Here is a 17179-nt window from a genome sequence, read left to right as displayed (position 1 = left end):
TTTTGCATCTCACAAACAGCCATCCCTCTACATTTTTTTGTAGCACTTCACCGTGCTGTTATGAACTTGTGGTGTCTTTTGAAGCGTGCACGCAAGGCTCTTTGCACACTCAATATCCACTGCCAACAGGCAAATTCTACGACACATACTGCTTCCTCTGCCTGGTTCGTCAACTTTTACAGCAACTACGGTCTGTGGCAGCCCTTTTTTGCTGTTTTCCTTACGAACTTGCGGACACCATTTTCAGAGCTTTCAGAGTTCTTTTAGGTCATGTTTATCCATTTACCTGTACCGATCTTTCAAAATGCTTCGCAAACTTCATAATTACCCTCTTTTCACAAATCCTTTTAATAAGAGCCAAGCTTCTAAATTCCAGTTAAACTTCACAACACTTAATTACAAAACATTCAATTAATTTTCATCATTACTAACGAAGTAAAATAAAATAGTGATACGTCCATTATAACAACTAAAATCCCTCAGCTTCATGACCAGCGTTTTCAGTAATTCTTAGTATGAACCAACGGGAGAAATTTTCATTGGGACTATCCATATATTTGATTGGGCCACTCAGGTTCCTGTTATTACCAGCCAGATTATCTATAAGTAATTTCGCAACTTTTTACCCCATTTGCAACATTCGCCAAGAAAGCGATTTTTACTACCGGCAGGGATTACTTCGTTATGGAAAGATGCGCTTTCTTTGACAACTACAAATGATGTGCTCAGTGGTGTTCATTTGTATTTAAATATCGAAAATCTATTTATACTATCTGCACAAAATTCTTCATGAAAATCTGTACTCTACTGCTAAAAATCCGAAGCTAAAATTGGTGTACTACAGAAAGACGGGAGCTGTTGTAACACCTGTCTCTGATTTCCTTGTCAGGAATACCAGTAGGTATCTTCAGAAAACATTCAGATCGGGTAAGCAGATTTATTTCATGAAAAAAACTGAGGATAGACTTGGTGAGGACGGTTTTCATAAAGTCGTTTACGGATTCCAAAGCCTCATAAAAGTCGAAGGGAAGAACCTAGTGTACGGTGTACGGTTGTTAGGTGACATACGATTACATCCGTATGCACTTGCGTGCTTCTTAGCTGCAGCCTATCGCACGTGGCAATGACCGCAGGGGTCCATTGTCCAGTGTTAAATATCTGGCTGACAGTGATAAGGATGATGACTACGAAACAAGCTAGATGGGGGGACGATGACACATAACCAAATTAGCGGACAGTGGACGGGAGGAGTAATTTGTTTTCCGCATTCGTAGAGATAAAGAAACACCATGACGATGACAGGCGAAGAATAGACGCGTACCCTTGAAGACCTTTTGGTTGGATATGTCGAGGGGAAGTATTTATCCGCTTTTCGACGTTCAATTACCGCTGGTGTTGATAACTTTTGAGACGGATAACTCAGGAAGTAAACATTCGTCTCACGTTTCAATAAACTGGGATGTTACGGAATAATATTTCATGTAGCTCTTCACTAAGGTAAACAGCAATCATCGTACGAAAGGAGGTAATTAGTAACATATCCAACTTCGACGTACATACATCGTGCAGGCGTTTCTATTAGCAGTTGGGAATATCAAACAGTGCATAGTACATTTATTCAGAGAGGACTTTTTTCCCAAGATTTCGTTGCAGCCTCCAAGCAGTGATAGCACTAACAGATGCGAAATTAGACTAATATTGATATGATCTACGGTGGAGCGAACCTACCGGTGGTACAGAAAGCACTGTCACACACAGCTGCCTGATAATAAAGTCAAGCACTCAGAAGGCACGGTCAGATGGCAGTGTAGCTTCCTACACGTAGACAACATCGGCAGATATGCAATTATCAGTGTTGCAATTCTCTGTGGCATATAGAAAGGTCACAGGAGTTCATTAGTATTGTTCGACTTTATTTCTGTTGTCAGGTCTGGTTCACAATGGCTCTGAGCACTATCGGGCTTAACATCAGAGGTCATCAGTCCCCTAGAACTTAGAACTACTTACACCTAACTAACCTAAGAACATCACACACATCCATGCTCGAGGCAGGATTCGAACCTGCGACTTTAGCAGTCGCGCGGATCCGGACTGAAGCGCCTAGAACCGCTCGGTCACAGCGGCCGGCTATCAGGTCTGGTTGGGCATGCAGGGTGATTCAGCTGCCCCTACCGATGTCATTCTATGGAGTCTGCAATGTTAAATCCGGCCTTCAAAAACCACCCGCGAGATTTTCGTATTCTGTTACTCGTTACGTACAAACTATTAGTCCTCCTAAGAAAATGAACAGAACCTTTTTGTAGGAATTTTAATGTATTGCGATACGTTTTCACTAGAGGTCACGGCTTTCAGTTATTCTGGATAAAGTTACAAAATTTACCTTCAAATGCACCTCCAACCCCACACATCCTTCACCAATCAGAATGTCTAGTATTTGTTCATGGCACTCGTTGTCACCTTACACAAATTTCCAAATACAGGAACTATTCCCGATATTCGACCTTTTTCAGTCTCAACATTATTAATTTCAACGTGCCTGTGAGGTTAGCGAGAGACACACGACTTTCCTGAATGTTACGCTAAAAATTACGTTGACAGTTCGATACAGACTTAGCCGTTACAACCACAGTGTTTTCGCAGTCATAAGGTCGGAATTAAAATCCATGCAGAAGAAATAAAAACTTAGAGGTTTGCCGATGACATTGTAGTTGTGTCAGAGACAGCGAAAGACCTGGAAGAGCAGCTGAAAGGAATGGACAGTGTCCTGAAAAGAGGGTATAAGATGAACATCAACAAAAGCAAAACGAGGGTAATGGAATGTACTCGAATTAAATCAGGTGATGTTCAGGGAATTAGATTAGGAAATGAGACAATTAAAGTAGTAGATGAGTTTCGCTATTACGGCCGCAAAATAACTGATTAAGGTCGAAGTGGAGATGATATAAAATGTGGACTCGCAATGACAACGTAAGCGTTTCTGAAGAAGAGAAATTTGTTAACATCTGACATCAAGTACAGATTTGAGAGATAGGAACTCTTTTCTGAAAGTATTTGTGTGGAGTATAGCCATGGACGATAAATAGTTTAGACAAAGAGAAAATACAAGCTTTCGAAATGTGGCGCTACAGAAGAATGTTGAAGATTACTTGGTTAGATGACGTAACTAATGAGAAGGTACTGAATACAAATGGGGAGAAGAGGAATTTGTGGTACAACTTCACTAGAAGAAGAGATTGGTTGGTGGGACATGTTCTGAGATACCAGTTGGTATTGGAGGGCAACGTGGAGGGTAAAAGTTGTAGAGGGAGACCAAGAGATGAATACACTAAGCAGATTCAGAAGGATGTAAGTTGCGGTATTTACTTGGAGAAGCTTGCACGGGATAGAATAGCATGGAGAGCTGCATCAAACCAGTCTCCGGACTGAAGACCACAACAACAACAACATGGTCTGATGAATACAACGATGCAATTGTTCATTTTGTGCTGTTAAAATTAACAATATTACTAGCTTATCTTCTGGTAAATCTTCCGGGATGTAAGGTCGTGGTCCATGAAACTCTTCAGCTCCTTAACGTTTCGTCCAGAGCTGAAGAGTTTCATGGACCACGACCTTACATCCCGGAAGGTTTACCAGAAGATACGTCATCCGGTCGTGAAAGCTTTCATACTATGATTACTAGCTTACATTTACCCAAATGTCAATTTTACGATTTGTAAGTCCTCGGCTAAGCCGGTGGCGTTATAAGAGCAGTCAATGAAAACCAAATGAAGTATAATGTGGGAAATAAATGATACAGTCGCAGACTTTTTACATTTGTGGGAAGGAATGCCCTGAACAACATACTAGAAATCCTGAATCCTGACGGGATGTGCTGACTGTGGTAGTGGGGCTGCGTTTGACTTTTTTTTTTTTTTTTTTTTTTTTTTGAGTAATTCTCAGACTTCTACCAGCAGCGAAAACGTATCCCAGTACAAAATTTAACTACTCGTATATTAAATTTCTTAAAAATGGGTCATGTTCATTTTTTCTGGAGGACCAATAGTTTGCGCCTAGCGAACGAGAAAATATGAAAATCTCGCGTGTGGGTTTTGAAGGTGTTACGTATTGCGTGAAACGATGTTGGTACAGACAGATGAATAACCTTGTATGAGGCGCACGAACAGCGACCGATGTTGAGTGATGACTGTTAGTCATGAAAGTGCCGTGCACCATTCTGACACAGCGCTATCAACACAGTTTGAAAGGTGATTCATGTGGGCCTTCATTTGACTGTCTGGTCGAATCGTCCAGTATGCAGATTTCTAGGGTATTCGGATGTGACAATATCCTGACGTTCAAATACATGAAGATGCCTTGGCGGGCGTCAAACTTCCGCTCGACTACGTCGGACCATCCCAAGGAAGGCTCGCCGCGTTTCGCTCTAAGCGAAAACGGTATTACTGCTGCCATCGAGCTGTGGGCAGTAATCGTGTACGACTTCAGGTCACTGTTCACACTGACTGAGGAAACTCTGACGTCAAAACGGTACATTATGGACATCCTGCGACCTCATATGTCACTTCTCATGCGACAGTATTGTGGTGACATTTTCAACAGGACAATGCTCGTCCACACACAGCACTTGTCTCTGTAAACTGTCTGCGTGTTGTTGAGGTACTCCTGAGGCCAGCAAGATCCACAGATCTGTCCCCGACAAAGCGTGTACGAGACCAACGCGGCCATCCTAGTACCAGAATCCAGGGTACCAACCACCACCTACAACAGTTGTGGGCAAGATGAAGATGACAGAAAGGCCTTATGACAGACTTCATGACTGAATCAGTGCCATCATCTAGTCTGCAGGGGGTGCAGCGCCTTACTATCAGTATTGGGGTCATACTGCCAAGATCTTTGTAAATTTGACTCGAGTTTGCAATCACTGAAATAGTATCACATACTCTGTAAAACTGTGAAGATTCATTTCATTTGCTCCTCCCCTTCTGAATGCTATACTTTCTCTGTCAGGTAGTGTACTTAGTGTACTTCATAATCTCAGCACAAATTTAAAATTTCTCACAGAGATTAGCAATTTTTCGGAATGTTTAATTTGTCTGAATCACAGACGAACTGTTAAATACAAGTAGACAGTCAACGACAACCCTGCAGTGTACGGTCTCTAGAATATGACAGCCTTCTGACACGACAGCCCATAACATCAGCACAGGCCGGAACCTGTGCAGTAGACCATGCTGCGTGCCGCCCGGTTACTATGGCAACCGTGACGCCACTGATGACCTGTGAGGCCCTGAAGTGGAGCAGGCCACGTGCTGCCCTGCCTATGCTATTTCGCCCTTCAGCGCAAACGAAGAACAATACTGTGTGCGCTTCTAATTATCACAAAAATGCTTTCTTATGGAAATATCAGTGTTTAGGACCAGAATCAGTTTCGAAAGTGCTTACAGTTTTGGAATAAAGAGCGCTTCCATACTTATTTCGACACCCACTCTTCACATCTACGTTATTGGAAACCTATATCGTAACTTCTTAGGGTATAAATTTAGTGATTTCTACTAAATAAGAGGCTGTTTGTTGATTGCTAGGCGCTTTGCTTCATTCTTGAACATCTTTCATGGCGATTTCGTATAATCATTTCAACATACGCGATGCACTGAATCTGTATCTAGCTGTCCTAAAGAGTTCAGCGTGCCCTCATCTTGGAGTCGGTATGCCTATTTCGCAGTTATACTACCCAATTTTCAACACTGCGGCTTTTAACCGTGTATTAATAAATAATATTTTTAAATATACTGAAGTATATTTGTGGAATACGCCCGTCAGTACTATAAAAATGACATCCAGGATTATTTAGGACACCCAGACACAGTTCCATTGCGGAACGATGGTGCAAAGGACCGCTCGAAATCGTGACTGGAGAGGCTTCGGCAGTAAATGACATGGATCACATGTAGCAACCAACGAACACCATTCGATTTAGTTGCAAACAAAAAGATTTACTCTGAGAAGATAATATTCCATTTCACGGGTGAGGAATGACAGAACATGCATAAAAGTGATAAACATGTTTGTAACTAGTTTGCATTGTCCCTTTTGCGTGCGTGGCCAAATTAGAGTGTCAGAATAGCGCAAAGTTCTGCAGGCAGTACAGCCGTTAGTATTTCTGGACACTTTGTGATGTTCAAATGTTCAAATGTGTGTGAGTTCTTAAGGGACCAAACTGCAGAGGTCATCGGTCCCTAGACTTACACACTACTTAAACTAACTTAAACTAACCTATGCTAAGAACAACACACACTCCCATGCGCGAGGGAGGGCTCGAACGTCCGGCGGCAGGGGCCTACTCTGTGATACAGATATAATATTGTAAGACGTGTCGTTTAGACAACAAAAGGGTGCCGCAATACAACGAGCGCAGTACCGCTCTCAACGACAGAAGAAAATGCTGTTAGTGAATATATCTCTTTTCTTTCACTGAATGAACGCATCATTATTTAGCTGGACTCTTATTTCACGCCGACCGCTGCGGCCGAGCGGTTCCAGGCGCTTCAGCCCGGAACCGCGATGCTACTACGGTCGCAGGTTCGACTTCTTCCTCGGGCATGGATGTGTGTGATGTCCGTAGGTTAAGTTAGGTTTAAGTAGTTCTAAGTTCTAGGGGACTCATGATCTCAGATATTAAGTCCCATAGTGCTTAGAGCCATTTTAACCATCTTATTTCACGTACCAAAGTAACTGTAACACTAGAAACGCAACACATTACCACGCCTAATACGCTGAAGGAAAACCGCTGGCATTCAAAATAGCATCCAGTCATCTTGAAATGGATGAATACAGGTCCTGTATGGTTTCCAAGTGCACCTTACACCGTTCTCCCTGCAAAATATTAGTAATTAGTAATTAGTAATTACAATTAAATTAGTAATAAAATATTAGTAATTTCAGGTAATTATGATGGATGTGGAGAGCTGTCACGCACTTCTCTTCAAAGTAGACTATAAAGGGTCAAATGGCTCTGAGCACTATGGGACTCAACTGCTGTGGTCATCAGTCCCCTAGAACTTAGAACTACTTAAACCTAACTAACCTAAGGACATCACACACACCCATGCCCGAGGCAGGATTCGAACCTGCGACGGTAGCAGCAGCGCGGCTCCGGACTGGAGCGCCTAGAACCGCACGGCCACCGAAGCCGGCTATAAAGGGTCAATAACTTTGGTATCTCATAACTGTGAAGTCCAGGTGAGATGCAAAAGTTCATAATCGTACTCGCTAAACCAGTCCTGTGTGATGCGAGCTGTGTGGACAGGGACCCTGTCTTCTTGGGGCGCAGCGTCACCATTAGGAAACGAACATTGATACAAGGCATTGACCTAATCAGCCAAAATGGCAGTAGTGTGAGCTTGCAGAGTAACCAAGGGGCCGATGGAATATGACGATGTGGCTTCCCAAAACTTCATGGAAACTCCACCATGTTTCACTTTTGCTACTTAATCTCGGCCAGAAGTTGCAAACATCGTGAAACAAAGCTCATCCGACCACGTGACATTCTTCCATTGAGCCCTGGTCCGGGAGAGGTCGGAACTATGGTTTCTTGTCACCAAATTTTGCATCACTGATGAGAGATTTTGTAATTCCAGACCGCCATGGAGTTCGCCTCTTACGGAGTGCACCTCACGTGGTTTTGGAGCTGACAGGGTGCGCGAGGGCCATATCGAGCAGTACAGTGACCTTTGCAGCTGTTGCTCTCTTAGTTTTCGTCACAGTCGTCTTTAACGACCGCCTATCGATCACACACTTTCTTCCGTAGTGACTTGGTGGACGATGTTTTCCGCTTTCCCTGTATGCGGTGTAAATCTTCGACACTGTTCCTCTTGAAACACCAAACATTTCGGCTAACTTCGTTACGGAAGCCCGCGCCATGCGAGCACTACCAACAATTTGCCCACGTCCGAATCCACTTTCAAGGACCCCGTGAGTGCGAGGTCGCAGGAGACCAATGATGTTTACAGCATTCAACGCCTCACATGTTGTCTTCTATGCAACCACAATATTGGTTGTTAATGGCAACAGATGGTGGGACAGGAATTATCCAGTGGAGAGCGCAGCAGAGTCTACGGAGCGTAGTTGAACTGCTTAGTCGACGAGTATCTCGCGTACTAGTTGTGTTGACACGAAGCAGAGCAATGCGAACGATAAACAAAGCAAACATTGCATTATATCTACAACAACAGCTGCCAAAGTTCACATTCCTCAGAAAGGAATCCAAAGCATTTCGCAGAGTGAGAAAGAAGTGGCTCATGAAATATTAGCATTTCAGCAATATGAGCCAGCGGACTGTGTTGTGTCGTATGCGCTCGACTCTGCGGACAATGTACATGAAGAGTTCAATGACGACGATACGTGCTTTACATGTGAAAGTGATACCGAAGCAGGTGTCTGGTCACGTAGGTCATCATCCTTTTGGGACAGAAAGCCACAAATCCCGTCTCCAGTGAAACGTAGTAAAGGACAATCGTTGTCCATGGAGCGAGTAGTAATAATTACGTACATGGAAAATCATCCGCATCCGCATCATAGTGAAAAAACAATAATGAACAGATTTCGAATAAGTCCGCAGCAATATGACAGTGAAATGCATAAGAAAAATTAGGGATATTCAAGTCGCACATGTTACAAAAACTGGTGTTTGCGCTTTGCAGCGATGCTAGATACAATTTACAGGTAGTGCATGATAGCAGGCTACCACGTTAAGCACGTCAAATCGTTCGTGATGCAGAATATAGTGTTTTCAAGGGACTTAGTGCATGGTTTCATATCTTCAAAAGGGTTACAGAACTGTAAGACATGATAACGAAATTTCAAATAAAACATCAACTTGACGATGCACAGCAACTGCGGAATCGACCTGAAAATTTATAACTGAGATAAGCCAACTTATCCCATCGCTCACTAATGAATCTGTTTTCAACTCCGACCTATCTGGGTTTGAAGAAGAAATGGTACCTTGGAGATTAAAGGCACCAAGAGAATCGTATCAAGATCAACTAACACCAATGGCTTAACGGATTCGTATAAAATTATGCCGATTGTTAGTCTGGACAGTTATCAATTATTGTGCTGCGACAAGTTGGAGATGTTTTGCCCCCATGACTTTTTCTAGTGTGCATGACCTTGCAAGGGCAGTAGGGAATATTTAAAAAATATTCAAATGTGTGTGAATTCCTAAGGGACCAAACTGCTGAGGTCATCGGTCCCTAGGCTTACACACTACTTAAACTAACTCGTGCTAAGAACAACACATACACACACCCATGCCCGAGGGTGGACTCGAATCTCCGTCGGGAGGGGCTGCGCTATCTGTGTCATGGCTCCTCGAACCGTGGTGGGGAATAACCCTTATTAAACATACGAAGATGATATACGTAACTCATGACACTGAAGGAGGGATATTTATCTCTGAGCGGATATGATTTGTTAAAGTCCAAGAAAGATACATAATCATATTTCTCCATCCATTCCATCTCAAAATATTCTATCAACATGTCTATATTTTTTGAAAACGTTTCACATAACTACAAAAATTTAGATCTTTTTTACGTCTTAAAGTGGATTTAAAAATTCTTGCATCAGGTCCAAACATATGGCTGATTATTTCATCCTGGCGTTACAATTATGTTTCAATTTCTCATAGCATAACATGAACATTTTTTTTTTAGATCGTGATAGCTCACTTCTTGAGCCGCATTGATTATGCTTTGAACGGCATGCACCCCGCAAGCCGCGGCTTGGACACCACTGATTCAAAATGATATTTTGGTTGTGCACAGTTATAAACAGGAAAAACCATCAAACACGCTACTTAAGCTTTGAAAACAGGCAAGTCGACATGGTTCCAGTACGATTTGCTTCATACCGAGCGAGTTGGTGCACTGATTAGCACATTGAACTGGCATACGGGAGAACAACGGTTCAGATGCGCGTCTCCTTGCCCTGATTTACGTCTCCTGTGATTTCTCTAAAACTTTAAACCAACGATGCAATTGTAAAGCTGTTGCATTTGTAATGGTTACAAAGTGCCGAGGAAATTACTGCTCACTTTGTTTTTACGATGAAAATCACCACAGCACGTGTAAATTTTTAATTATAAGATAATTGAAGTATCTAATTCTGTATAACGAGTTCTCATTTACGCCTGGGAATTTATTTGCTATCCCAAATGATCCCATACCTTCATACTATCAAAATCTTAATAAATACAGTGTATTGAGCGTTATTTCGATTTATTTGCAGTGCAAATGACATAAAAGTTGAAAATAAAAAGGAAAAAGACAGTTACTCCGTAGGGAATCCAACCTACGCCCCTCAGATTAACGTTTTGTACTCTGCTCATTGCACTATCCGCTGGTGGCGCCAGTCTGCCCCAAATAGCTCATGTCTCGCCCGAACCTTGCCGAAAATTCTATTTTTCCTAAACACTTGGCCATCTGGGTTTCCCACTGTTGTTACTTCCATTCCTGTAACACAAATGTGGAAATTTGGAATGACGACTAGGTGAGGGCCCTTGTAAGTTACCAAGCGCCGCATCGCCAGTGGACAAAGGAAAACACTTTGTTCTTCCACTTGCTGTATGTACAGGGATTAGACAAAAATATGGAAATTAATGCTTGAAGATAAATGCAGATGCTACGTAACTCTGCAGGTGACAGTGTTGTGTATCACCACGAACGGCAGTTATACACTACACCTGCTGAAGGCGATCTTTGTAATGAGAACGAAGCACTGAAAGACCTTTAGGACCTGAAGAAGAAATTTTTAGTGAGAGGGTATGAGGGCGCAGCGTGTACTGATGTGACAATATGAGGAGAGTTGCTGTTGGTATATTTGGGTGTCGGATAGTTTGTCTGAAGAAGCATGGGGTTAGGTGAACTGGATGGAGGCCAGGCTATAAGTTACAAGAGTATGTTCAGCCTATTGAGGGATTAGTACGTTAGTATATGGGGTCGGTTTGTTAGTTTAGAATCAAAAGTTAGGCTGACGTATTTTAGTGATTAATTCACGAGCACGAAACTTTGTGGGAGGTTCGCCCTATAGTTACTGCTCCGGTTATAAGGAGTTTATCATTTATAACCAACGATTTCATTAGACTAGACACAGACTGAAAGGGTGAAAATTACAGAGTGCAGATATTCACAGTTAAGATATGGGGAAACCAGAAACAATTACAAACAGTGAAAGGAAAATCTGCAGCAAGGAACATAAGAACCCCCAAAAAAACCAAAGCATGTGGTAAGAAGGAAGAAAATAAAAGCTTACTGATGATGCTCAAACTTCAGCTAAATGTGTCTGGGAAATAGAACAAAAGATACACCACTGGTCATTAAAATTGCTTCACCAAGAAGAAATGCAGATGATGAACGGGTATTCATTGGACAAATATGTTATAGTAGAATTGACATGTGATTACATTTTCACGCAATTTGGGTGCATAGATCCTGAGAAATCAGTATCCAGATCAACCACCTCTGGTCTTGATACGCCTGGGCATTGAGTCAAACAGAGCTTAGGTGGCGTGTACAGGTACAGCTGACCATGCAGCTTCAACACGATACCACAGTTCATCAAGAGTAGTAACTGGCGTATTGTGACGAGCCAGTTGCTCGGACACAATTGACCAGACGTTTTCAGTTGGTGAGAGATTTGAAGAATGTGCTGGCCAGGGCAGCAGTCAACCATTTTCTATATCCAGAAAGCCCTGTACAAGTCCTGCAACATGCGGTCGTAGATTATCCTGCTCAAATGTTGGGTTTCTCGCCGGCCGGAGTGGCGGAGCGGTTCTAGGCGCTACAGTCTAGAACTGTGCGATCGTTGCGGTCGCAGGATCGAATCCTGCCTCGGGCATGGATGTGTGTGATGACCTTCGGTTGGTTAGGTTTAAGTAGTTCTAAGTTCTAGGGGACTGATGACCACAGCAGTTAAGTCCTATAGTGCTCAGAGCCATTTTTATAGGGTTTCGCAGGGATCGAATGAAGGGTCGACCCACAGGTCGTAACAAATTTGAAATGTGTCGTCCACTGTTCAAATTGTCGTCAATGAGAACAAGAGGAGACCGAGACGTGTAACCAATGGCACCCCATACCATCACGCCGGGTGATACGCCAGTGTGGCGATGAAGAATACACGCTTCCAATGTGCGTTCACCGCGATGTGGCCAAACACGGATGCGACCATCATGATGCTGTAAACAGAACCTGGATTCATCCGAAAAAATTACGTTTTGCCATTCGTGCACCCAGATTCGTCGTTGAGTACACCATCGCTAGCGCTCCTGTCTGTGATGCAGCGTCAAGGGTAACCGCAGCCATGGTCTTCGAGCTGATAGTCCATGCTGCTGCAAACGTCGTCGAACTGTTCGTGCAAATGGTTGTTGTCTTGCAAACGTCTCCATCTGTTGTCTCAGGGGTCGTGACGTGGCTGCCCGATCAGTTACAGCCATGCGGATAAGATGCCTGTCATCTCGACTGCTAGTGATACGAGGCCGTTGGGATCCAGCACGACGTTCCGTATAACCGACCTGAACCCACCGATTCCATATTCTGCCAACAGTCATTGGATCTCGACCAACGTGAGTAGCAATGTCGCGATACGATAAACCGCAATCGCGATAGGCTACAATCCGACCTTTATCAAAGTCGGAAACGTGATGGTACGCATTTCTTCACCTTACACGAGGCATCACAACAACGTTTCACCAGGCAACGCCGGTCAACTGCTGTTTGTGTATGACCATTGGAAACTTTCCTCATGTTAGCACGTTGTAGGTGTTGCCACCGGCCCCAAAATTGTGTGAATGCTCTGAAAAACTAATCATCTGCATATCGCAGCATCTTCTTCCTGTCGGTTAAATTTCGCGTCTGTAGCTCGTATTCTTCGTGGTGTAGCAGTATTAATGACCAGTAGTATAGAATTGTGTTTAGCTCAAGGAGAACGCCCTCCAAATCAGATAAACTTACTAAAATGTAGTTTAACGATCCGTTACTGTTTCTTGAGGGCTGGGAAAGCAGAGCCATCAGCTTACTGGATCCCGGAAGGACGACGACTATCAGCCATATCGGTAGTGTCCCTCCTTCTGAATCGCAGTTCCGGCCTCAGCAATCCATGTACTTTCGTGTATTTGGCGACGGTCTGATGTGTTGTCCTATTTCATCTCCATCATCAATGGTCCGAAGGTGTTGCACAGGCGGCGTCGGAACCAGCTATGATCAATCCTCTCTGGGCTTTCTGCGGACCTTTTTTTTCTTCACAGATCCAGCAAGCTAGGGCATCCAGCAGCGCCGTCACAGTCGCAGGCGTCGGCTCCGGCAGCACAGTAGTCTCCGCAGCGGGTGACGCTCGTGGGCGCCGACCTGGCGTCGCCACCAGCCTGCCAGCCACAGGCTGACGCCTGGTCTCCCGGCTGGACGTCCCGAAGGGCCCAGGCGTCGTCTCCTGCGGGCTGCCTGTCGCATCGCCTGCCTCTGCGCCTATGGCCGCGGACGAGGAGCGCTCAGCGGTTGGTTTCGACGTCGGCGTTTCCAGTCACGTGCAAGGAGGGTAATGGAGTGCGGGTGAGTACTCGGTGTGGACGGAAGTGCCGTCACATACCCCCCGCAAATGCGCCGGCACTCCGTCCTCCCCCGCCGTCGTGTCCCATCTTCATACCAGAAGCAGGGATTGATATTTTGGAGGGAGGGGGTGGAGAAGGGGGAGGTGGGGAGGAATGCGGTGCCGTCGAGAGCGGCATAAGCAGTAGCGACCATTGCAGAGATACTTCACTGCGAAGAGCTATCGCGTTGTGCCAAATGACTAGCTAGGAAGAACCTGTGTGTGCCGTAATTGTCAGGTGGCACTGCCCTGAAATAGAGTCATCATAGGCCAAAAGAGCAGTTCTCTCAGAGGTCGTACCCCGCCCGCTTCCAGGAAGATCCTGTCAGAGTAATGTTATTGTGCAGAAGACTCGTGACAAAGCCCGTGTCAACCGTCGGTGAGTGAAGGGACTTCCGTGTCCTGTAAACTGTGCTTCCGCGCCAACACTATGACAACTGTGTCAACAAGTGTCTACGAACTTGTGTTTTCTAGTAACTGTAGTGAAGCAACAGTATGGCCAATATGAACTTGTATAAATTTGCCGCTCAATAATCGTGGCTCATTTAGTTTGTTCTTAACAGAGAGTCCAAATATGCAATTTCATAGGTACAACCGAGCATGGGGAGCAAAGATCAGTTTAGTTGTAATTAATGAAGTGTTACTTATTCAGAGTTTGGTGACTAACTATGTTATTACTAGCTACCTTATTGTCCAAGAAGTCGGTCACAACAATTAGAAAACAGAGGTTCATCAAGAACTACTAAGTTCCTAGTAAAGCTTGATGCAGAATCGAACGATTTGCTTATATTGTCAGCTATGGTTCTTGTGCAAGGCTGCGTGGTCAGAAGCAGGTGTTCAGGCAGTGACACGATGCATGACTTAACTACTTAGAGTATTTTATTAATACTGTGGGGATAAGGTTCAGGCATTTGGTAATTAATGGCTTCCTGATACTTTGCTGAATTTGGCGATGGCGAATGTGTGTATCACAGTTACGACTCAGCGTGGGAGAGCAATGTCAGTGACGTTACTAAAGGAGAAGAAATGAATCTCGTGAAGTACATGTGGGTCAGAAACGACAGATACGAGGGTTATTCGGAAAGTAAGGAACGATCTGTCGCGAAATGGAAACCACAATGAAAATCCGATGACGTTTTGCACAGGTGTATTGGGCAGTGTCTCTAGTATGCCAGTCGACCGCATTAAGTCGTTCTTTTTAGTTCTGAGCACACAGGTAGCGCATAAAAAAACCTAGAACAATAGTGTCACCCGCCAAGTACGAGGGCCTGGTGACAAATTTCGCCTGAAGCTATGTAGCCAACATTATATAACTGTCGTGCGTTTTCTTCTTCATGACAATACTCAGTCGCATTCTGCAGGGGCAATGAAGATGATCCCGCATCCTTTTCAAGTGGAAATGTTTGATGAACCACAATACAGCCCGTAATTGTCTTCCTCTGAGTTTCATCTCTGCTCACATAAACCGCTGGCCATGAAGACAACATTATGGCACAGACAACGAGATGTAGGCGAGCGTAGAGAATTGGCGGAAAGCGCTGTGGGTGCCTTCTATAACGAGTGTATTGGAACGTTGGTACAACACTACGACAAACGTCTAAGTCTGATAGGCGACAATGGAGATAAGTAGCTGGAAGTTGTAGCTAACTGTTGCAAACAGTTTTGATTTTTGTTCCATTTCGCAACCCATCGTTCCTTACTTTCCGGATAGCCCTCGGATATGGGAAGATATGTCTAATGTATAAATCACGTGACGTGACTCATATCATCAGAGTTACCAATGGACTCTTGCAAGACCTTACAGTTGATGCGATGGAAACCTAGAAACTTGTGAATGGCCGTTGATATTTCGTGTTCATGGGCAAGGCTTTGTATTGAGAATCATGAGCGTGGGTGTGAGCACTTCCAATCGGATGGAGGTGTCATACAGTAAGACACTCACGAATGGGCTCTAGTCCGACTTTGATTATCTCAAGAAACCATCGCCCCCGTCTGAGTATGAAATAGGTATTTAGGTCGGAAGAGGATGGCTGTGGATGTCATAAAGATAGGAATATGAGGTACAACATAGTAGTGGGTCAGTTAATGGGTGAAATTTTGTTAAAAGCATAGCGATTACGCTTTTGGTGGGCGTACTGAACTGGGGAGCATCCGGACGGGTTTGACCTCCTGTTGTCCAAGAAGTTCATCGATTCAGGCCCACGGGAGGGGTTATCAGTGTCGTGTAGGACAAAGGAGGGAATGCGGATAACGTTTACTTATTTACTTTTTTGTTTACACCTCACGTTCCGAAGGACCAAATTGAGGAGCAATTCTTCAAGATCGTGGAACGTCTCAGTACATGATATTAAATCATAAAAGTAACAACAGATAAAAATAAAATGTTAATGAACCCGAAACAATAAAATCTATACGTTTAAGTAAACACAGTCAACAATAAAACAAGAATCAGCTTAATTTTTCAAGGAACTCCTCACAGAATAGAAGGAATGATCAATGAGAAAACTCTTCAGTTTCGCTTTGAATGCGCCTGGATTACTGCTAAGATTTTTGAATTCGATCGGTAGCTAATTGAAAATGAATGCAGCAGTATACTGCACACCTTTCTGCACAAGAGCTAAGACTGTACGATCCAAATGAGGGTTTGATTACTGCCGAGTATTAAATGAGTGATAGCTGCTTATTCTTGGGAATATGCTAATATTGTTAACAAGAAATGAGTGCAAGAATATATATGTTGAGAGGCCATTGCAAAAATACCCAGACTCGTGAACAGGGGTCGACAAGAGGTTCGTGACGTTGCACCACTTATTGCTCGAACAGCCCGTTTCCGAACCAAAATATCCTTTTCGAATGGCAAGAGTTACCCCAAATATAATACCATACGACATAATCGAATGAAAATAAGCAAAGTAGATTAATTTTCGTGTCGAAGTATCACTCACTTCAGATATCGTTCGAATAGTAAAAATGACAGCACTGAGCCTTTGAACAAGATCCTGAACGTGGGCTTTCCACGACAGTTTACTGTCTATCTTAAAATCCAGAAATTTTAACTGTTCAGTTTCACAAATCATATGTCCATTCTGAGAAATTAAAACGTCAGGTTTTGTTGAATTGTGTGTAACTGTAAAAACTGAGTCTTACTGTGATTTAGCGTTAGTTTTTCTGCAAGCCATGAACTTAGGTCATGAACTGCACTACTTGAAACCGAGCCAATGTTGCACACAACATCCTTTACTACCAAGCTAGAGTCATCAGCAAACAGAAATGTTTTAAAGTTATCATTAATACTAGAGGGCATATCATTTACGTAAATAAGGAACAGGAGAGTCCTCAACACTGTTTCCACTTGACCGGACCCCACTCAGAGCCCACATCGCAACCATTCTCTACATTGTGAATAACGACCTTCTGCTGTCGCTACTAAAGTAAGAGGTGAACGAATTGTGAGCTAATCCCTGTAACCCGTAATGGTCCAACTTCTGGAGCAAATATTTTGCGACCAGCACACTCAAACGCATTATTTAAATCAAAA

The sequence above is a fragment of the Schistocerca piceifrons genome, chromosome 2, assembly GCF_021461385.2.
Source record: "Schistocerca piceifrons isolate TAMUIC-IGC-003096 chromosome 2, iqSchPice1.1, whole genome shotgun sequence".
NCBI lineage: Eukaryota > Metazoa > Arthropoda > Insecta > Orthoptera > Acrididae > Schistocerca > Schistocerca piceifrons.
Note: the sequence above shows the minus strand (reverse complement) of the source record.